General features: G+C 39.4%; 1 protein-coding gene across 1 annotated transcript in view; it reads left to right on the top strand.

Moving 5' to 3' along the window:
- The window catches only part of ahr2 (aryl hydrocarbon receptor 2), a 126,023-nt gene that overhangs the window by 95,880 nt on the left and 20,143 nt on the right, over nt 1–10,000 (top strand).

Raw genomic sequence — 10,000 nt, 5'->3', positions numbered from 1 at the left:
ACACACACAACACAAACTCACATACACACACAAACTCACACACACAACACAAACTCATATATACTCACACACACAACATAAACTCACATACACACACAACACAAACTCATATATACTCACACACACACAAACACACACACAACACAAACTCACACACACACAAACACACACAACACAAACTCACACACACACAACACAAACTCACATACACACACAAACTCACACAACACAAACTCACATACACACACATACTCACACACACACAAACTCACACACAACACAAATTCACATATACACACACACAAACTCACATACACACACAAACTCACACACACACAAACTCACATACACACACAAACTCACATACACACAAACTCACATACACACACACACAAACTCACATATACACACAAACTCACAACACAAACTCACATACACACATACTCACACACACACAAACTCACACACAACACAAATTCACATATACACACACACAAACTCACATACACACACAAACTCACATACACACACACACAAACTCACATATACACACACAAACTCACACAACACAAACTCACATACACATACTCACACACACACACAAACTCACACACAACACAAACTCACATATACACACAACACAAACTCATATCTACTCACACAACACAAATTCACATATACACACACACAAACTCACATACACACAAACTCACATACACACACAAACTCATACTCACACACACACACAAACTCACATATACACACAAACTCACACAACACAAACTCACACACACACAAACTCACACACACACAAACTCATATACTCACACACACACACAAACTCACATATACACACACACACAAACTTACATACACACAAACTCCCATACACACACACACAAACTCACACAACACAAACTCACACACACACAAACTCATATATACACACACAAACTCACACAACACAAACTCACACACACACAAACTCATATATACTCACACACACACACAAACACATATATACACACACAAACTTACATACACACAAACTCACATACACACACACACAAACTCACATACACACACACAAACTCACATACACACACACACAAACTCACTTATACACACACAAACTCACAAACACACACAAACTCACATATACACACACAAACTTACATACACACAAACTCACATACAAACACACACACACACACAAACTCACATATACACACACAAACTCACATACACAAACACACACACACAAACACACACAACACACACACACACAAACTCACATATACTCACACACACAAACTCACACACACAAACTCACACAACACAAACTCACATACACACACAAACTCACATACACACAAACTCACATACACACACACACAAACTCACATTCACACACACAAACACACACACACAAACTCACATATACACACACAAACTCACATACACAAACACAAACAAACTCACATATACACACAAACTCACATACACAAACTCATACACACACACACACAAACTCACATATACACACACAAATTCGCATACATCACACACAAACTCACATATACACACACACACAAACTCACATACACACACACACACACACACAAACTCACATACACACACACACAAACACACACACACACACATACACACACACACACACAAACTGACATACACACACACACAAACTCGCATACACACACACACATACACAAACTCATATATACACACACACAAACTCACATATACTCACAAACACACACAAACTCACATACACACACACACAAACTCACATACACACATACAAACTCACATACACACACACACACAAACTCACACACACACACAAACTCACATACACACACACACACACAAACACACACAAGCAAACACACACAAACACACACACACACACACACAAACTCACATATACACACACACAAACTCACATACACACACACACAAACTCACATACACACACACACAAACTCACATACACACACACATACACAAACTCATATATACACACACAAACTCACATATACTCACGAACACACACAAACTCACATACACACACACAAACACATACACACACACACAAACTCACACACACACACACAAACTCACATACACACACACACAAACTCACATACACACACACAAACTCACATACACACACACAAACTCACATATACACACACACAAACTCACATATACACACACACAAACTCACATACACACACACACAAACTCACATATACACACACACAAACTCACATATACACACACACAAACTCACATATATATACACACATACACAAACTAATATACTCACACACACACAAACACACACACACAAACTCACATATACACACAAACTCATACACACACACAAACTCACATGTACACACACAAACTCATATATACACACACACAACACAAACTCACATACACACACAACACAAACTCACATACACACACAAACTCACACACACAAACTCACATATACACACAACACAAACTCATATATACTCACACACACACAAACACACACAACACAAACTCACACACACACAACACAAACTCACATACACACAAACTCACACACACACACACAAACTCACATATATACACAACACAAACTCATACTCACACACACACAAACACACAACACAAACACACACACAACACAAACTCACATACACACACAAACTCACACACAACACAAACTCACATACACACACAAACTCACACACACACACAAACACATATATACACAACACAAACTCATATACACACACAACACAAACTCATATATACTCACACACACACAAACACACACAACACAAACTCACACACAACACAAACTCACACACACACAACACAAACTCACATATACACACAAACACACAAACTCATATACACACAACACAAACTCATATATACTCACACACACAACACAAACTCACATACACACACAACACAAACTCATATATACTCACACACACACAAACACACACAACACAAACTCACACACACAACACAAACTCACACACACACAACACAAACTCACATATACACACAAACACACAAACTCATATACACACAACACAAACTCATATATACTCACACACACAACACAAACTCACATATACACACACACACAAACTCACATACACACACACACAAACTCATACACACAAACTCACATACACACACACACTCACACACACACAAACTCTTATATACTCACACACACACAAACTCGCATATACACACACACACACACAAACTCACATACACACACACACAAACTCACATACACACAAACTCACACACACACACACACAAACTCACATATACACACACACACAAACTCACATACACACACACAAACTCACATACACACAAACTCACACACACATACAAACTCATATACACACAAACTCACACAACACAAACTCACATACACACACAAACTCACACAACACAAACTCACATACACACACATACTCACACACACACAAACTCATATATACTCACACACACACGAACTCACATATACACACAAACTCACACACACACAAACTCACATACACACACATACAAACTCATATACACACAAACTCACACAACACAAACTCACATACACACACATACTCACACACACACACAAACTCATATATACTCACACACACACAAACTCACATATACACACACACAAACTCACATACACACAAACTCACACACACACACACAAACTCACATATATACACAACACAAACTCATATACTCACACACACAAACTCACATACACACACACACACACACACAAACTCACATACACACACACACAAACTCACATATACACACACACACACAAACTCACATATATACACATACACAAACTCATACACACACACACAAACTCACATACACACACACACACACACACAAACTCACATACACACACACACACAAACTCACATATACACACACACACACAAACTCACACACACACCCACAAACTCACATACACACACAACACAAACTCACATACACACACAAACTCACACACACAAACTCACATATACACACAACACAAACTCATATATACTCACACACACACAAACACACACAACACAAACTCACACACACACAACACAAACTCACATACACACAAACTCACACACACACACACAAACTCACATATATACACAACACAAACTCATATACTCACACACACACAAACACACAACACAAACACACACACAACACAAACTCACATACACACACAAACTCACACACAACACAAACTCACATACACACACAAACTCACACACACACACAAACACATATATACACAACACAAACTCATATACACACACAACACAAACTCATATATACTCACACACACACAAACACACACAACACAAACTCACACACACAACACAAACTCACACACACACAACACAAACTCACATATACACACACAAACACACAAACTCATATACACACAACACAAACTCATATATACTCACTCACACATCACAAACTCACATACACACACAACACAAACTCATATATACTCACACACACACAAACACACACAACACAAACTCACACACACAACACAAACTCACACACACACAACACAAACTCACATATACACACAAACACACAAACTCATATACACACAACACAAACTCATATATACTCACACACACAACACAAACTCACATATACACACACACACAAACTCACATACACACACACACAAACTCATACACACAAACTCACATACACACACACTCACACACACACAAACTCTTATATACTCACACACACACAAACTCACATATACACACACACACACACAAACTCACATACACACACACACAAACTCACATACACACAAACTCACACACACACACACACAAACTCACATATACACACACACACAAACTCACATACACACACACAAACTCACATACACACAAACTCACACACACATACAAACTCATATACACACAAACTCACACAACACAAACTCACATACACACACAAACTCACACTACACAAACTCACATACACACACATACTCACACACACACAAACTCATATATACTCACACACACACGAACTCACATATACACACAAACTCACACACACACAAACTCACATACACACACATACAAACTCATATACACACACAAACTCACACAACACAAACTCACATACACACACATACTCACACACACACACAAACTCATATATACTCACACACACACAAACTCACATATACACACACACAAACTCACATACACACAAACTCACATACACACACAAACTCACACACACACACACTCACATATACACACACAAACTCACATACACAAACTCACACATACACACACAAACTCACATATACACACACACAAACTCACATATACACACACACAAACTCACATATACACACACACAAACTCACATACACACAAACACACACACACACACAAACTCACATATATACACACAAACTCACATACACAAACTCACATACACACACACACACAAACTCATACACACACACACACAAACTCACATATACACACACAAACTCACATATAGACACACACACAAACTCACATATATACACACATACACAAACTCATACACACACACACAAACTCACATACACACACACACACACACACAAACTCACATACACACACACACACAAACTCACATATACACACACACACACAAACTCACACACACACCCACAAACTCACATACACACACACAAACTCACACACACACACACAAACTCACATACACACACACACACAACACACAAACTCACATACACACAAACTCACACACACAACACACAAACTCACATACACACACACACACAAACTCACATACACACACACACACACAAACTCACACACACACACACAAACTCACATACACACACACACACAAACTCACATACACACACACAACACACAAACTCACATACACACACACAAACCCACATACACACACACAAACACACAAACTCACATACACAAACTCACATACACACACACACAAACTCACATATACACACACACACAAACTCATATACACACACACACAAACTCACATATACACACACACACACACAAACTCACATATATACACACATACACAAACTCATACACACACACAAACTCATACACAAACTCGCATACACACACACACACAAACTCACATATACACACACACAACACACAAACTCACATACACACACACACAAACTCACACACACACACACACACTCTAATACACACACACACACAAACTCACACACACAACACACAAACTCACATACACACACACACACACACAAACTCACACACACACACACAAACTCACATACACACACACACAAACTCACATATACACACACACAACACACAAACTCACATACACACACACAAACTCACATATACACACACAACTCACAAACTCACATACACACACACAAACTCACACACACACACAAACTCACACACACACACACAAACTCACATACACACACACAACACACAAACTCCCATACACACACACACACACAAACTCACACACACACACAAACTCACATACACACACAACACACAAACTCACATACACACACACACTCACACACACACAAACTCTTATATACTCACACACACACAAACTCACATATACACACACACACACACAAACTCACATACACACACACACACAAACTCACATACACACAAACTCACACACACACACACACAAACTCACATATACACACACACACAAACTCACATACACACACACAAACTCACATACACACAAACTCACACACACATACAAACTCATATACACACAAACTCACACAACACAAACTCACATACACACACAAACTCACACAACACAAACTCACATACACACACATACTCACACACACACAAACTCATATATACTCACACACACACGAACTCACATATACACACAAACTCACACACACACAAACTCACATACACACACATACAAACTCATATACACACACAAACTCACACAACACAAACTCACATACACACACATACTCACACACACACACAAACTCATATATACTCACACACACACAAACTCACATATACACACACACAAACTCACATACACACAAACTCACATACACACACAAACTCACACACACACACACTCACATATACACACACAAACTCACATACACAAACTCACACATACACACACAAACTCACATATACACACACACAAACTCACATATACACACACACAAACTCACACACAAACTCACATACACACAAACACACACACACACACAAACTCACATATATACACACAAACTCACATACACAAACTCACATACACACACACACACAAACTCATACACACACACACAAAACCACATATACACACACAAACTCACATATAGACACACACACAAACTCACATATACACACATACACAAACTCATACACACACACAAACTCACATACACACACACACACACACACAAACTCACATACACACACACACACAAACTCACATATACACACACACACACAAACTCACACACACCCACAAACTCACATACACACACACAAACTCACACACACACACACAAACTCACATACACACACACACACAACACACAAACTCACATACACACAAACTCACATATACACACACACACACAAACTCACATACACACACACAACACACAAACTCACATACACACACACACACACAAACTCACACACACACACACAAACTCACATACACACACACAACACACAAACTCCCATACACACACACACACACACAAACTCACACACACACACACAAACTCACATACACACACACAAACACACAAACTCACATACACAAACTCACATACACACACACACAAACTCACATATACACACACACACAAACTCATATACACACACACACAAACTCACATATACACACACACACACACAAACTCACATATATACACACATACACAAACTCATACACACACACACAAACTCATACACAAACTCGCATACACACACACACACAAACTCACATATACACACACACAACACACAAACTCACATACACACACACACAAACTCACACACACACACACACACTCTAATACACACACACACACAAACTCACACACACAACACACAAACTCACATACACACACACACACACACAAACTCACACACACACACACAAACTCACATACACACACACACAAACTCACATATACACACACACAACACACAAACTCACATACACACACACACAAACTCACATATACACACACAACTCACAAACTCACATACACACACACAAACTCACACACACACACAAACTCACACACACACACACACAAACTCACATACACACACACAACACACAAACTCCCATACACACACACACACACAAACTCACACACACACACAAACTCACATACACACACAACACACAAACTCACATACACACACACACACACAAACTCACACACACACACACACACACTCACACACACAAACACACACACAAACTCACAAACACACACACAACACACAAACTCACATACACACAAACAGGAGGAAGGTCCCTCAGTGGGGCACAAAAAACCCTTATTTTACAGAAATTCTATAAGTACAAGGTTTGTGTAAAGCAATATATAAAATTATACACAATAAATGTAATGATCATCACCTTCATCATCACCACCTTCATCATCACCTTCATCATCACCACCTTCATCTTCATCATCACCTTCATCACCACCTTCATCTTCATCATCACCTTCATCACCACCTTAATCATCATCACCTTCATCACCACCACCACCTTCATCATCATCACCTTCATCACCACCTTCATCATCACCTTCATCATCATCACCTTCATCATCACCACCTTTATCATCACCTTCATCATCGTCATCACCTTCATCATCGTCATCACCTTCATCACCATCATCACCTTCATCACCATCATCACTATCATCATCACCTTCGTCATCATCATTATCATTATTATTAGCTTCATCATCAGGGTATACAAGATCTCTCACTTGCACGCACACATACACAAACACACACACACACACACACACACACAGTGGACTTACTGGAAATGAACCTGAGAAGGAACACGGTGTGTTAATCATCAGCAAGAGGAAAAAATCTCATACTTCTCCTTCTGTACTCTCACTTCTGCCTTCAGACACGTGTGTGTGTGTGTGTGTGTGTGTATATGAGTGAGTGAGTGTGTGTGTGTGTGTGTATGAGTGAGTGTGTGTGTGTGTATGAGTGAGTGTGTGTGTGTACGAGTGAGTGTGTGTGTGTGTGTGTATGAGTGAGTGTGTGTGTGTGTATGAGTGAGTGTGTGTGTGTATGAGTGAGTGTGTGTGTGTACGAGTGAGTGTGTGTGTGTGTGTGTGTATATGTATGTATATGTGTGTTACAATTAGTGTGTGAGAGTGAGTGTGTGTTCAAGTGAGTGTAAGAGCATGTGTGTTTGTGTGTGTGTGTATGTATGTGTATGTGTGTGTGTGAGTGTGTACGTTTGTATGTGTATATGTGAGTGTGTGTTCAAGTGAGTGTGTGTGTGTCTGTACGAGTGTGTGTACGAGTGATTTTGAGTGTATGTATATATGTGAGTGTGTGTACGAGTGATTGTGTTTGTATATGTGAGTGTGTGTGTGTATGAGAGTGAGTGTGTGTACGAGTGATTGTGTTTGTATATGTGAGTGTGTGTGTGTATATGAGAGTGAGTGTGTGTACGAGTGATTGTGTGTGTATATGAGAGTGAGTGTGTGTACGAGTGATTGTGTGTTTGTGTGAGTGGGTGTATGTGTGAGTGTGTGTGAGTATGTATGTGTGTGTGTGTGACAGTGAGTGTG

This window comes from Hemibagrus wyckioides, linkage group LG27, assembly GCF_019097595.1.
Source record: "Hemibagrus wyckioides isolate EC202008001 linkage group LG27, SWU_Hwy_1.0, whole genome shotgun sequence".
In the NCBI taxonomy this organism is placed as follows: domain Eukaryota; kingdom Metazoa; phylum Chordata; class Actinopteri; order Siluriformes; family Bagridae; genus Hemibagrus; species Hemibagrus wyckioides.
The sequence above is the reverse complement of the archived record's forward strand: the minus strand, read 5'-3'. Positions and strand labels throughout refer to the sequence as shown.